The 16566-nt window shown below is 40.6% G+C and overlaps 1 non-coding gene across 1 annotated transcript; it reads left to right on the forward strand.

Moving 5' to 3' along the window:
• Positions 1-2390: 2390 nt before the first annotated feature.
• Trnaq-cug (transfer RNA glutamine (anticodon CUG)) lies at positions 2391-2462 on the forward strand. The gene has a single exon. It is a non-coding gene; the product is annotated as a tRNA-Gln (tRNA).
• The last annotated feature ends 14104 nt before the right edge of the window (positions 2463-16566 follow it).

Genomic DNA, 16566 nt, shown 5'->3' on the forward strand with positions numbered 1-16566 from the left:
ACAAACTCCTCTTCTCCCTAATTCTCCTCAATACTTCCTCATTAGTTGTGTGATCTACCCATCTAATCTTCAGCATTCTTCTGTAGCACCATTTCGAAAGCTTCTACTCTCTTCTTGTCCAAACTATTTATCGTCCATGTTTCACTTCCATACATGGCTACACTCCATAAAAATACTTTCAGAAACGACTTCCTGACACTTAAATCTATACTAGATGTTAACAAATTTCTCTTCTTCAGAAACGCTTTCCTTGCCATTTCCAGTCTACATTTTATATCTTCTCTACTTCGACCATCATCAGTTATTTTACTCCTCAAATAGGAAAAATCCTTTACTACTTTAAGTGTCTCATTTCCTAATCTAATTCCCTCAGCATCACCCGACTAAATTCGACTACATAAAGCTGCGGGAAAAATTACGGCTGTAGTTTCCACTTGCTTTCAGCCGTTCGCAGTACCAGCACAGCAAGGCCGTTTTGGTTAGTGTTACAAGGCCAGATCAGTCAATCATCCAGACTGTTGCCCCTGCAACTACTGAAAAGGCTGCTGCCCCTCTTCAGGAACCACACGTTTGTCTGGCCTCTCAACACATACCCCTCCGTTGTGGTTGCACCTACGGAACGGCCATCTGTATCGCTGATGCACGCAAGCCTCCCCACCAACGGCAAGGTCCATGATTCATGCCATCATACCCATTTCGAAAAGAAATTAAAGAACTTAAGGGATCTCCTTCCATACATCAATGTAAGCAGTCGTCAATTCTACATTCAGTTCATCAATCACCTGAGAGCCAATACCCAGTCAGATGAAAGAGATAAACAGATGTCTTACGAAGGGGAGGATGAGGGTGGTGATGATGACGAAAATGAGTTATATTTTTTTCTGCTCTTTTACGGTTATCAACCATAGTGTATGTAAATTATTTGTCTGACATTAAGAAATGTGAATAAACAGTTTCCCCCCCTGATTACAAGACCGAACAGTGTTTTCACGATTTACAGTGATAAAATGCGATTTTTGAAACATGTAGCAGTTGCCATCAGTTATTGAATTCTTGAGGGATGAATAAACTGATTTATTTAATGAGTAGAAAGAAATATTTATCTTAATATTACCTATTTATGGTTATTCAGTTTACCTGACCCTATGTCCAAAGGTCGATGTCAAATAATTTAAGAGAGTTCATGATGTTAAAAAGGGCCGTTCATAATGTTAAAAAGGGCCGTGTCCTCTTAAGTCCTTTAATTTTGAAGTTGAATATTCTACAAATTTATTATTTAAAAATAACCTTCAGTTAAGTTGATTTACTATAATGATAGTAATAAATAGCCCCAAATATATTGTTAATATTTGTCAGAAAATGACAGAAAATATTCAGAAGCTTATAACTCAAAACTAAGATTCTTGACATTGACGCTTTTAGAACCAAGCCACAGAAATATGATGGCTCTTTTTAGTTTGTGTAGGCTAGCTATGTAAAGTTTTGCATGTTAATTAAATTTTTATAATTAAATGTAACTGGATTTTGTTGGGAGTTTTTATGAGCTTTTTTAAATTGAAAGAAACTCATATTTTTTTTGGGTCGGTTCGAATTACAACAACCTGTCACTGTTGGCTCTCTGCTATTTAAAGTTATTCAATAGTAAATTGGTATGCCAATTGATTTGTAAACAGAGGATCAGCGACGGTACTGTGGTGAACCACTCTTGCGGAAAAACAACGTTTTTAATATAAAAAAGCAAATGATTTTGGTCTCCATGGCCATCTTCATCTTCCGAAAACGGCAACAACGGTAAAACGGAACTTCAGAACGGTACACGATGATGCTGAAACCATCATAAGACGACACATTAACTTAACACAACTTACGAGCATTTCATATGATCTAATTTCAAAACAAAGTAGGACATGTTTTACAGGCGATATCTCTAGAGACAGAGGTTTAAAAAGACAGCGATAGCACTGATGTGTATGAGCGCGATCACAAGCTAATGATTATCGAGCTCAGCACTGTAAAACAATCAACAAAATAGCAGAAACTCAGAAAAGTTTCTCATGCTTCACAAAATAGATTGGTTGTATACGTAGAAAAACGGTTTTACAAAAATCGTTGTAAGTATTTGGCAGTAAGCCAGACGAAATGGAATGTCGACAAGAAAATACAGTGTTTTGTGTCGTAGCACATGTTACTCGATGCGAAACCAGATTCTACTAGTGAAGGAAATTCCTTTATTGATCTAATCCAAAAGTCAGCATATAACAGTTCTATAGGAAAAAAAGGAGAGCTGAAGTATTAAAGATACATAAAATCATTCTCCGGACACAACACTTCTAATCGTCCAATCACTGGCCGCAAAATGGTATGACGTAGCCGATACTCCCTTCGCAAGCGGTCCCATGGTGTAATGGTTAGCACTCTGGACTCTGAATCCAGCGATCCGAGTTCAAATCTCGGTGGGACCTGAACTTTTATTTTTACTGTCTGATACAACATGCTATGGGGAGTTAAGATCAAATAGGTACTAATAACAACGCAACCTTGAGAAGTAATACATTAAAGTTTATAAGTACTGTTCTAATATACGCCTCCCATTTCAGCTGAGAATTGTTTTTTATAAAATTGGAGAATATGATACAAAATGAAAAAGGAAAAAAAAAATCAAAAACAATTTTTTCCCTGAAATGCACTTGATTCTCATGCTAACAGACCTTGCCGAACTCATGTCATTAAAATTGCATTTATTTATTTACCAGTCTTCGAACATGTTAAAACTGTTTACTGGGTAACGTCCGTTCAAACCCTTCCATGTCACGAAATCTTTATAACTTTCAACCTAGAAACTATGATGACATACTATGAGCATAATTTACTTCTATTACTTTGTTCCACATAGCGTAATTCCTCTGCGCGTATCTCAATCAGGAATTAATTCTCGTAATTTGTGCACCGGTCGTATTAGGCGACCCGAGCACACAGTTTAGTCTCTTACAGAATGCTACATATGGCACTGTGTAGTCTTACGCTATTTTGTGTTCTATTTATTGGTTAACACTGAATGAAATTTCCGTTTCAGCCTTATCGGAAACTTGCTGTTGGACTGGAAAACTATTTACCTCACCAGAAGCACTCCGGACCATGTCGCTCTTCTATTTAAATTTTATTTTACTATCGTTGTCGTCAATACGCCATTTTCGTATGTTAAAAATATGGGTCGGATTGTTGTTATACTGAATGGTTACAATATTCAAATAGAATTTTCAGTCAATATTCTCACAAAATATCTTTATATATCTGTAATTACTGCTTAATAATCATTAAATTTCAAGATTTGGTTACGTAATGAAAACGCTCCATTATTGGCTGAACCTCTGGTGATGTCACAGGCTACGAGTGAGTCGAAGCTATGCTTAGGTTACATGATTGTTAGCCGCAGTTACTAGCGCTAGTCTGCTTTTTCTGCGAACAATTTGGTTATTTAGAGATTGAGAACACGTTTACAACTTTTAAGTAACAATGGAAAGGAACTTTATGAAGGCTTATAGTGGGAACCTTCCGAAAGTTGACGCGTTTATTGTCTCTTTGTTCTTAAAAAAACCACCCGGATTTTTACTAACCGGAAATAACAAACGTGAAAACTGCATTGCATGGCGAATGGGACGGCGGTACTGTGACGCAGCAATAAGCCACAGAATTGTCTAAAACTGAGGGAACCCGAAACTGGATTGTTTGTTCAAACCATGCTGAAAAGGTTATCCAGGTCAACTTGTGACACAGTGGAAACTTTTCCATTTAGAAGATAATTCTGATTGTTAATTGCTGTGCTTGACGCCAGAACGACTACTGTTTTCCAGGTACCTCTTTTTTAAATTTCAAATTTTCAGACAGCATAATAACACTACAAAATATGTAATTGACGCAGCGGAACCATAGAGAATCTGTTGTTCCACTGCGAACTTAACTGCTGCTAAAACACAATAATTTAAAAGTGCTTAAGCAGGACCAACTTTTATTCTGTCGTAATGCTCTGGTCTTATTACAATTCCTCGTAGGTTCCAAACAATGTTCAAATTTTCTATTTGTCAATATCGTACAGCTTTCCAACAGGTTCAATGGAGACACCTGGAAGTGGCAAATTATTATGATCAGCGATTTGTTTGGGAAGAATAATGTGGTCGGAAATTGTTAAATGGTTTCTCAGGTTCTTGAGAATAAGAGTTACATCAGGAATGAAATATAGCTTCTTAAAATCATCCTTGTGATTCATCTCAAATTGATCAGACACAAAATAAAGCTAGTAAATGAAAATAGATATTAAAATTAATAAATTAATATGATACAGAATTTAAAGCTCTGACATAACTGCTTACGAATAAAGTAAGTTTAAGAAGACAGCAGTAGTTTTTTTAAGAAAAATGAAAGAAGTGATGAACTTCCTCCACATTACGATCAATCTTGCGAACATTGCATTAATAAGCCAACACGCTTCCCATTACGCTACATTAAAATCGCCCTAACAGAAATAACTCACCTGGTGACCACTCTGGATGTCTATGAGCGAGTTGCAACCACGTTTTACACATATTGTCGTTCTTTGGGACGCTCTACAACAAATTTTCAACAGTTTGTACACATGTAGAAATACATGTGTGGTACTACACACCATTTGTAACTCATTTTCCGAAATTCCAAAACAAGACGTCACTGTGAGAAGCAAGGTGCTAATCAATGACTTCAGAAGCATGGCATCGAATAATTTGTATTTCATTTCTGTTTTTCTAAATATTGAAATTCTTGATTGAAAAAAGCATGTAATCGGCATAAAATGACATAATTAACCCTTTAAGACGATTTCCAGAAAACAGTGAAATTCCCTGTGGCTATGTAGACTTTCCCGGCGTATTAACAGACGAGAGCCTTGTCGGGTCTTCAACCGGATCAAACTGTCATCTGCACGCAATATTTCCGCGGTCCATCCGGCAGCCAACATTAGGTGAGAACGGATTCAGTTATGCTGATGACAGTTTGATCCGGCTGAAGATCCGACAAGAATTTAATGAGTGATATTCCCAATCACCGAAAAACAAAAACTTGTCAACAGGTTCTATGAATGTTACTCCATTCGTTTTTTAAGTTTAGTTGCTCCTGCCTCTCCGAACAAATATCGTTTGAAATACCACAAAAGTTAGCTTGTCGTCAATATGTGGATATTGTTTACAGGTCTTCTGATGAAAGTGGTCTCACGTATTCAACACGACAAACTTATGGACAAAGCTGTCTGCTTTTAATAGCTTTTAATTTCATCCCACTTACAAAATAAATAAAGATACGTTAGGACAGCTAGTGATGAATACCAACTACTTTTTCAGTTAGCTGATTCGTTACTTTTTTATGTAATACTGGCGTTTTCCAACCAGTGGAGTTGATAGGAACACGCTGAATTTCTTTTGTGTTTACAACATATCTAACGAATGCCCAGTGGCTGCATGTAGCTGCATAGGGCACCATTACATACTGAGTATTTTTAGTGCTACTGATGGTAGGTCTATGAAAAGTTGAATATATGTGCTGTAGCTGCATGTGTAAATCCATACTAGAGAAATTAACTAATTGTAAGGTTAGGAGTCATTTATTTTCTGTCATATTTGCGTTTATTTTATTCTGGTGACTAGTTTCGAACGTAGCCACCCATTTTCAAACCAGATCTAAATAACATTCTTTTTATGTTACTAACTACTGGTTTCACAGCTCATGGAGCTTCGACCCAGAACTAGTAGTGCCCAAATCAATAAAGAAATTATGTAGCTTGGACAGCTACTTCCAGTAAAAAATGTCAGCTACGCCCCACAATATTACTCACTCTGGAAACAATGGGAAAGAGGGTAAAATATTATTTTCTTACTTGTCATATGGAATAATCTACAGAAATGTCATATATTTCAATCATAAATACGGTCCGAGTGGTTTATTGACAATTGCATAAATGAAAATAAACATAGAAATATACATAAATGAAAATACAGGATGAGCATTCATTACGTTACCAACTGGACATATAGGTCCTATGTCAAAATACCAGTGGAAGACGTATGTCCCACCTCTGCCCGTGTTTGAAAACTAAACAATGGGAAAAACTTTTTTCATATTGTTACTTCTGACTACGACATTAATTAAAATAATCACCAATGTCTTTGATTGAGGAATAAAATCAGTCGTTACGAAAGCGTTGGGCTACAGAGCTCCGTACAGGCGAAAGCAAAATAAGAGGTATTCGAAGAGTTTTCGTGTCCTCCAAAAAGAGAATGGGTTTCGACCATGCGGAGCAGCCATGGTAAATACGGAATCTGCCTCAGGGTCACAGTGACCTATGTCGAACATTCGGTTAAGGACATACAGGCCCGAGGAACCCATGTTTCTGTTTCGTCTGTACCAAAAAGGTTACAGATGGCATACTATTTCATGGATGAGATTAAAAACGGCCTAGGGAGAGTGTTGTCAAATAAACTTTTAACGTGACATCCGAGGATGATGAAACACTTAACATAAGTACGGCTCAGTGCATTAAGATGGGTTTGCTGGTCTCTAATGACATCTGCGTTAACGTTCATGCTGCCATTAATCTGGGATGCCAGACATCGCGAACTAGCCCAGAAATCGGAAAGTAAGAGAATAATCGATCTGTTTCTAGCGCACATTGAATCTCAGTATTGTTTTCCTATGCAGCAGTAATAAAACTGGTACCTAATTTGATGACTTACTTGTTACAATATCGTTTATGTTGCTGCAACATTGTTTCTTCTCCTTCGTGCTTGACAAGTCCTCCACAACTGACGAAACTTTTTCTTAGTGAAAAACACAGGTTAGTTCCAGTTTCAAGTTTAACTGTAGTTTTCTCAAAACACGGCGTATGAGACGATGAACTACCCTAGCAAAGTGCACTCACCGGCAATAGGGCCAGGGCTATTAAAAAAATTTGTTTTCGTGTGACCGATTCTTGAGTTTTGTTCGTCCGTCTTGGCGACTCATCATGGGAGAACGTTAGAAATGTTCACCAACCCCAAAAGAAACACACTGCGCGTCGTGGAGAGCCTTACTCTCATAATTTCTAAAGCCCATGATCCAGATTGACTAAAAAAATGAAAACCCTAAACACAAAGTTGACCTATCCCATCCAGGTTTAAGTGTATTTCCTTAGTACAAATCTTGTGGGATCTGAATATGAGGTTAGTATGAGGCAAAATTGCAAATTTAGCATAAAACGTCGGTCTCACGTAGAAAACCGTCCAACTTTACAACTAACTGGCACCACAATCCATCATCTCGCAAAGCAACCAACCAGAAGTTGTGATGTAGCCCAAGTCCTCACAGGAGCTGACATATATCAACTGTTGTTGGTACTGAACAATGACTTGTTAATCAGCAAAATTATTAATAATTACCTCCGTTTCTCTTAAAACACTAATTTGAACGTGGGTCGGCGACATAGGAAAGAATAAAGAAGTGATGCTCTCACCTGGGTTTACGAAAAAAATTTCGTACAGGCATAGTTAAATCCCTCACTGTTATATACTCTTAACATTTTAACGATCATTTTTACCTAATTTTATTTTTTTATAATTTTAACATAAAGCTCTCTCTTTTTACACAAATTACAATACTGTTTTACCATATGTAAATCTGCCTTCTTTCCCCTCTCCCAATCCTCACCGCTCCACTTTTCTCCCTTCCTCCACTAATTACCAATTTAAAACACGGACCACAATTGCATACCACATTCCTTTCATGTGTATTTCTGACACAGATACGACGGTTTGCAGACGCAACTACACAGGTTGACTCTCCATTAATGTACAGTACTTTTCTACTTCTTTTATAAAATATCAAACAGCTCATGTTTAGTTTTACTTTGTTTTTAGATCTGAATATGAACCAGGGAGATCAAAACTAGCCGTGTGTTAAAATATGCTACTGTAATTATAAAATAAACAATATATTACAATAAATACCAATACAGTAGTTGTTCTCTCGCGACGAATATTTCGGCTATAGTAATAGATAATTACATTACAAATCGTTACTACACGCAAGAGACACTGAATTAAAAATAGCTGCTGTGATGGATAGGGAAAACTCCTGTCGCTTGAAGACTTAGAGCACGGCAAGCCCTGTCACTAGAAAGTGGTCATGTGGCGTCATGTTACCCGTGTACTGTGAGAACATAGATTCGAAGAGAATCGTTGCCGCCAAACTCAACAGCCGTAGCTACTAACTTACTGATGGCGTGGATCGTCGTCGTCTATCGTAGATTGTATCAATGAATAGACGGCCGCAGTGCAGAACATCACACATCACTTCGCTGGACTAAAGCTGCTGAGTAGTCATACCATCGAGAGCCACCTCCTCGCGATGGGAAACAGATGGCACCGCGAAACACATACACCGCTGTTCGCCACCAGCAAGATAAGTACCATCCCATCGATTACGAATTACGAGGAGCAGCCATGAAGTTTCAATTATCACCTCGAAAAACTGAAGCTGCAACCACGAAATTTAGAAGATACTGTTAGGCCTTGTCCTTTACATATTCATCTTTCGATATGACACATTTTTCCCAAAGGTGGATGATTTGGCAAACAGCTTGGTTTTAGAAGTACGCATTCTGGCTGTTGAGCAAATGTTTCACCTCGTCGTCATTCTGGAATAGCTTGCCGCTAGAGTTGCAGAACTATTGTACGCTGCCGTAGACAGCCATAGATAAGCGTAGACTACGGTATTTTTTCTAATAGCTTTGTTCAGTTAAGATCGTAACCGCCTTTCCTGTACATTAGGTGTGTTGCGTGCCTATCGAACGTTACCTCATTTCGATCGCTTTGTTTGCGTATGAGACCAGTGTGTTACTAGATTCCCCTAGAAATCAGCAGCGGTGAGCCGCATAGAAACTGAGTGAGAATATGTAAAGGCCGTGTAATCTACGGAACACGCTTTTGTTCTCCTGTTTGTTATTTAAGAATAAACGATATTTACAGAAAAATTGAAATTGTCAATGTATATTCCGATTTTATTCGAAAATTGTTGATTTGTAATGTGAAACTTAATGATGTTGCAGTAAAAATAAAAAGTAAAACACGGATTTATCGGACAGCACCAGAAAATGCAAATTACTCAAAAAAAGTTACAGTAAAAGAAAAACTCAAAACAAAAACATATCAAACATAGATTTCGTACTTCGTCCACTTTATGTGAAACATGTATCTATTATTCATAAAAAACTTTCGCACTTATCAATAATAACAGGCAACTCTTTCCTTTGGAGATGATGCAGAGTGTTCTACCGAGTACAAAGTAACAATAATAACTACATGTTTGTGCGTGTAAACTGTTCTTGCATCAAAATGGTTCAAATGGCTCTGAGCACTATGGGACTTATCTGCTGTGGTCATCAGTCCCCTAGAACTTAGAACTAGTTAAATCTAACTAACCTAAGGGCATCACAAACATCCATGCCCGAGGCAGGATTCGAACCTGCGACCGTAGCGGTCTTGCGGTTCCAGACTGCAGCGCCTTTAACCGCACGGCCACTTCGGCCGGCTCTTGCATCAAAAGTAATTGCTTTGGTTACATAAAAGCGCAGAAGTTACGCGATTAGCTAATTTTTAATACTTATAAAATCTAATTTATATGTCGTTAGGATATAAAATACACAATGGACTAAAACTGAACGATGTGCGGTTCTAATTATCTGCAACACAAACAAATAAAAAACAAAGGATAGTCGTCGGATCTCAGTTTCTGTCACACATTCGTTTATTTTTCTTTTCCTACCTATGTTACCAGTACTACTGGTAATCTTACAAGTTACTACGTCTGTTGTGTACTGTACCAAAACTACTTAATTGTATTTTTGGAAAAGGGCAACTCCACTTGCCTCGCAATGGTTACCTCACCAGAGGAGATAGTAAGACGGCACTGGATACTACGTCAGGAGAATATGGGGGCGGATACAAATTTTGACAGCCAAAACAAGCAGCGTGAGTGATTGTCTTTTGTGCAGAATGAGCTGGAGCGTCGTAGTTGAGCAAAAACACCCCCTTGAACAGCTTCCCACGACGCTCCGTCTCTACTCCCCCGAAATTACGTCACGAGATTTCGATAGTATGCTCCTACGACGGTTTGACCCTTACGAACAAAATCTGTCAGCGCCCTAAAGGACACTCAACATCACCTTTCTCAATGACTGCCGCGTCTTCGCCCTTTATCGTCGGTGCTTGATATACTAAACGGGCAAACTAGGTTGACACAGCGTGGAGGCTTGTGGGAGCGACCGTAAAGGCATTTCGCATTCTCAATCTCTCCCGCCAGCCACCGCGCCGAGTGTCAACTCCGTTTGCGCTTATAGTACACTTTTCCCCTGCTTGCTTTTCTCCAGTGGCTCAGTGTCACAGTGGTGCATCAAGCACAGGTCCATGGTTATTAGATGGCTAAAGAAGTCATGTGGATTGCCCTGACACAGCTACAAAATTTCCCACAGCTGCATTGGTGCTACGCGCATGTTGAATGAGTGTGAACAGTTGCGGAACCAATTATGCGGTGGTCTTTATCATATTCAAATGTCATGAAAGTAGTTGTAAACTGATCGGAGATTGATTTTTCAGTTTTTCGACTTTCGTCTCGTTTCTGATACACCTGGCTTCGAATACCAGAACCTCCACTCGTTTTGTTATTCTCCACTCTTCAAAAAGGGACCGTCTATCAGTTCGTTATTTGTCAATCAAATTTATTTTGACCACACTGTGAGCGTCCTCGCTACCTAAGCATAGTGTCATATGACTACGTATTGCTACTGTACACTTCCAACTACTCAGCGTGAATAGATGCAGCGTTGTTCACCTTCAAATGTAGAAAACGAATTACTACACGATATTCCAGTTTATTATTTTGTTTTGGCTACTCTAGAGGCGTACTTCGGTACAGTGGCGGAGAGATTTCAATCTTTACCAGAATTGCTGTCGTGTACTTGTGAACATACAAAACATTTTCGAGATGATAATTAAATTTATGATTATCCTTAGAATGTGTCAATGGTTGAAGAAACATTCTACGTACATGCTGATGTTTATGTGGCATCCATCTGAACTATTCTGAGAACTCTGTAATCATAAACAGCAATTTAGAAAGCCTTCTCGAGCAATGGTCAGGTGCCACGTATGTGTATGGCGACAGGTCTAAATCAAGGACGGTCGACCATCTAATCATACACAACAACTAGCTCTTCGTGGTGAAAGTACTACTTTACCTGGTAAGGGCAAAGTGAGGTGTTACCTTAAATACCGAGTAGCTCCGTCTGTATCGGAGTTCTACCGAACCGGTAAAGGGGTCGCATTTCTGTGGATGAAGGGCCAAGCTGCGTTGATGGGAACGGAAATGCAGGCCAGTTGGCTAAGGAAGCGACGAAGACTGGTATACAAGAGCATGCTTCCCACGGAAATTCACGTTGCTGTGGTTAAAGCCTCGACCAGAATTGCCTGGAGTGAGCAATGGAAACTGAAGAGCTACACAAGGGCATCTGATACAGGCAAATCCATCCGCATTTACCAAAGGCCCAATGGTAAGCTGCAACGGGGTCTCTGAAATGCATCTTACCAGACACAGGGACCGCGAGACAGTTTTTGAGGATAATTGCTGGGCTGAAATTTAACCACGGCTGCCACCGACAATCTTTATAGGCTCCACGTCATTGCGACTGTTGGGAGCTCCAGGACCTTACTCACATCTTTTTCGGCTGTCCACGATACAGAAAGGAATTCTTCTGGCAGATAAAGGATCTGGTCCGCATGCATCAATCACTTCCTTTTCAAGCGTTAGTCGCCATGACTGTACAGTCATGAAGGCTTCCCCCCTCGTGGAGCCCAAGCCAGGAAACGTCGATGCCGTCATGCGGAGAAAGGAGGCCTTCACCCTTCAAGGTAGGTAATTAAATCGTAAATGAGAACATACTGTGAAAAAAATCAGAATTTTTAGATATCTATCATATTACCTAATGCCTAGTAGAGATACCATGTAGTTCTGCTCACAGTGACGAGCTGACAAAGAAAGGGTACGCCGCATCAGATTTGGAAAAGGGCCCTACTGTGAGAAAAAACAAAGCAATAACCAAACTAAAGGCAGTCTATCCGAAAGTGCACATCTCTGAAATCAAAATCTGCAGTTACGTGTAGTTGCAACATGTTTGCATCCTCCTTCGAATGCTGTCCACATGGCGGTGGAAACGTTGCTCAAGCATGTCCCATTCTACGACGGCGACTTTTCTGAGGTCATGCAGAGCATGATGAGGGTTATTCGACAACGCAAGTTCCGTCTGGTCCAAAGCATATTCAGTCAAGTCTCTGTCAGCAGAGACCATAGGCCGCTCCATTTGGTTCATTCCCGCATCCTGGAGGATGGTGTTCATGAGGTAGGCGCAGCGTGCTCGTGCATCATCATCTTGAAAGACAAAACTGTCGCCTAAGTAATAACTAAAGGGTTGGGCAATAATTGGAAGAATCTGGTGCCACACTTCGCTAAAATAATCATCAGGCATCCGAAAATTCCTGCTTTCGCCAGTGGTGGTAATCCCACGCCACTAATGCAGGCTCCATTCCAACAGCCTATCTTCTTCGCACACCAGAAATATTGTTTATAATACACGTCTAGACATCAGTTCCATAAAGACGGTTGCGTCTTACACAGAAAAAGGCAGCGTGCAGTTCTGTCATATTCTCTACGAGCCAAAATTTTGTAGGTAACGTTCATCAGCTTGTTTTGTTTATCCGCGACAACTGCTAAAAAACAGATATTGAATGTTTTATATCTCACAATAGTGGCTGAATGCTGGAATGAATTCGCTGTGGTGTCTCTTTCTCGATAGGACAGAGCACTCAACTGTACTGCACTCTAGAGTGCAGGTTTACTTCCGCTTCACTTGCTCTAGAGGCGTGGCTGTACATAGCTGTTTCATGTGGTCAAAAGAGTACTGAGAAATAGGGTTTCGATACAGAAAACACAAATTACATAAGTCAGGAAAGTCATCAAAATTTTTCTGGGTATATTGTGAACGTAGTAACTAAACGCTACTTTTAATTCAGCCAAAATATCCACGGTAGCAAAAAATGTTTCCTTTCCACAGTTCCTTCATGGTGGTTGTTGCACGCACGATTATTCAACCCTTGTTGATGGTGCAGTCTGATGCGTGGCTCTTGATGTCCTAAACCTAATGCAATGATATCTAACTTTGCCGTCTCTTGGCAGTCTTTTATATTGTCTCGTTGATAGTATTGTTTGCAGCCACTCCGTTACTGGCCGCTATGTCAGAAGGTAATCTTAAAAGTACTGTACTGAGATATCTGCAGAAACTGAAGTTAACTACCTAACTGCTGGTGCGGAACTGTCTAGTTGTTCACATCGCGTCATGTTCTAGTGCTTATCCGCGAAAGTATTTGCATGTCCGCTAGTACAAGGCAGAAGCAAAGTAGTCCACCGATGACAGCGTTGCCTATCAGCTGTCCATTTTATTGACGGCCAAACACAATGCGCTGGAGGAAGTAGAGCGGAATCAAGAAGAGATCTGTATCTGTGAATACATATAGAGGCTGCACGGAGCTGAGAGGAGCCGGGCGAGAGGTTGTGCTTGTGCGAGGACAGCCTCTCGTGGTATTTGTCGTGTTCCTCTTGCTTGTAACAAACAGAGCGCTTGTTCTGCCGCCAAAATGCAGATTTCCTGGGAACCACAAATGTCCAATGTAGCCATTAATATTGCAGCACCATTAAGGCATCATCGATTGGCATTAAGAGCACCATACACTTGGTTATGCAAGTGACTAGCATTTCAGGGCAGCCACTCAAAGAAGGTGGGATTAGAGACAACAGTTTATCGTTCCATGATATTCCTGCTCACATTGATCGGGATCCCACGACTGCCAAGCAATTGTGGAAAAGTGCCCAACAAGACAGACATACTGTTCGCTTCGCCGTGCAGGATCTTAACAGCCCGTGACGTACCTTCAATCAGGAATTAGGCTTGTTTGCAGTAAGACAAATATTAATACAGACAGTGTGACGATATCTGGAGAACCATGGACTGTCAGCACGGTGGCTACTGTTGCGGCTTCCCTTGACGCCGCAGTAGAGAGGCACGCCAACAATCATGAGCCCACCAACAACACTGGACATAGGAATGGCACCATGTCGTCTTTTAATATAAGTTCCAGTTTTGCGAACAGCATCTCGTATCCCTGTGTGGAGTCTCCGAGGAGCACGAAAACTGTCAGATTGCGTTCGTCATTGAGATACAAGTCCAGCACCTGGCTTGTTGGTATTGGATGTCGTTGGGTCCACGACAATACCCTTACTGTGGCAGAAGCTCATTTCGACTCGATGCCCAAACGGATTAGGGCCACTGCTGATGTCTCAGGTGGCAGCGCTGAGTAGTCAATTTCACATCTTGCATACCCCCAAATTACCCAAAAATTTAATCACGTGGTCCTCCTACTTGTCCTCCAGAGTTCGGACAGGACTTTGAGGATATAGATGAAGCCATAGAGGAGCTCGTGGTCTGTGTGCAGACGGCTGTTACAAGGGCTGTACCTCGGGTTGCGAGGTACATCTGTAGGCAAGTCACTCCGTGGACCCCTGAACTAACGGTGCTCAAGCGGTCGGTCAGAAGGGTGCGGAGCAACTATCAAAGGAGTTTTGCCCATGATGAAAGACAATACCACTTGCGTCTGAAGCAGAGATATAAGGACCAGCTTGAAAGTGCCAGTCTTGGGAAAGATTCGTAAGCGATCAGCTTGGAACAGGCCCCTGGAGAGTTCCCTACAAAATTATTCGTGAAAAGATCAGATTGCCTATGATGCTGTCAACATTAAGTACCGGAGACGGTTGTTGGATACGCTGTTGTAGGATGATGATGAACAGGATTCGCAGGAGCAGCGAGATATACATCAGGCGCTCTTGGAGCCCTACGTCAATGAAGCGAATGTTTATCCTTTCACAACAACAATCCTGACAATGCTTAAGTGGAAAAATATAGTGCCTATACAGATTGAATAAAAGCGTCCAGTGAGAATAACAATATGTGATAATCCCTCAAACTCATCTTGTAGGCAGCTTTTCGAAGAGTCAGTGGCTCTAACTGCGTCTTCACTTAGTGTGTACTAGGTAGTTAATTTAGCTATAAATAATTCAAGGCAATTAAGAATAGTAATGTTCACAGCTACAACCTATTGAAATTTAGGTTGTCTGTGGTTTCCCTAACCCACCTGATCAAAATGCTTAGATGATTCCAGCAGTGCATTATTTACGACGCTAAACGAATCGGATCCCTGTCTGGCCACTTGGATTTAGGTATGTCAAGATAGTTCATTTTTAAAATCCTCAGTCATTTCCGTCCTCTATCCACCTTTCAGATGTGCCAATGTTTTGTTTGTAATGATGGTGACTTTTATGTAAATGTTAACCAACCTTTCCATTCTTCGGTGTACTCCCAAGACTCAGGTTGACGAATCAAAACTTTTTTTAAGTTGTTCGGTCCACTGTGCTGAAGTTCAAATTCTTGAAAAGGAGACTGATTTGTTAACTTTTTTTAATTTACAACTTATTTATTTCCACTATGGGACGTGCTAGTAGAGTAGTAGTTGTGGTATCACATGTCGATATCACCTAACGGGTATCGTGAAGTTGGCAAAGGAATTGTAAATTTCCGTTAGATGCCGATAGCGGCCGCAGGGGATGTGGCAGAGACAATGGTGCGCACCTGCTGAGCCACGCCTCCAGCGGCTCCGTACCATGAGCACCCACTGCTGTTACAATACTGGATGGCCAGCGGCAGCCACTCGACCGCTTGCACTTGGTGCTTAGGTCAGAGAGCCTCTTCCTTGTTGACATTGAGAGCTGGACTCTATTTCTTGCTGCATTGTTACATTTGGAGAAATACAAGTTAATTAAAGCTTCTGTTCACTGTGTCAACTTGTTCGCTAAGCATTTCTGTTCGTCTCCAGCTTTCCTATGACGACAGTTGCCGCCTCACTCTGTAACCTACCTCTCCTTACCTTTGTGTTTGAAGTCATACTCAACAGTTGTAATATCACTGTTCTTGATTTAGTATTATCTAACAGATAAAAAAATATTTTTACATATAAAACTAATAAAAGATTAGTTTAAACGCTGGCCGGAGTGGCCGAGCGGTTCTAGGCGCTACAGTCTGGAATCGCGCGACTGCTACGGTCGCAGGTTCGAATCCTGCCTCGGGCATGGATGTGTGTGATGTTCTTAGGTTAGTTAGGTTTAAGTAGTTCTAAGTTCTAGGGGACTGATGACCGTAGCTGTTAAGTCCCATAGTGCTCAGGGCCATTTGAACCATTAGTTTAAACTGCATCTTGACGAAATTGCTTCTTCCTCCTGGTGACGATGATGTGGCGTATGCTTTGATGTAGGGGACAATGCCACTGCTTCTGACTAAACAATAGGCGTTTCTGCACGTGATGATCATCTTCTTCTAGACATATTAAGGATCTAGGTAGACCAAGGAGAGATTGA

This window comes from Schistocerca serialis, chromosome 6, assembly GCF_023864345.2.
Source record: "Schistocerca serialis cubense isolate TAMUIC-IGC-003099 chromosome 6, iqSchSeri2.2, whole genome shotgun sequence".
Classification (NCBI taxonomy): domain Eukaryota; kingdom Metazoa; phylum Arthropoda; class Insecta; order Orthoptera; family Acrididae; genus Schistocerca; species Schistocerca serialis.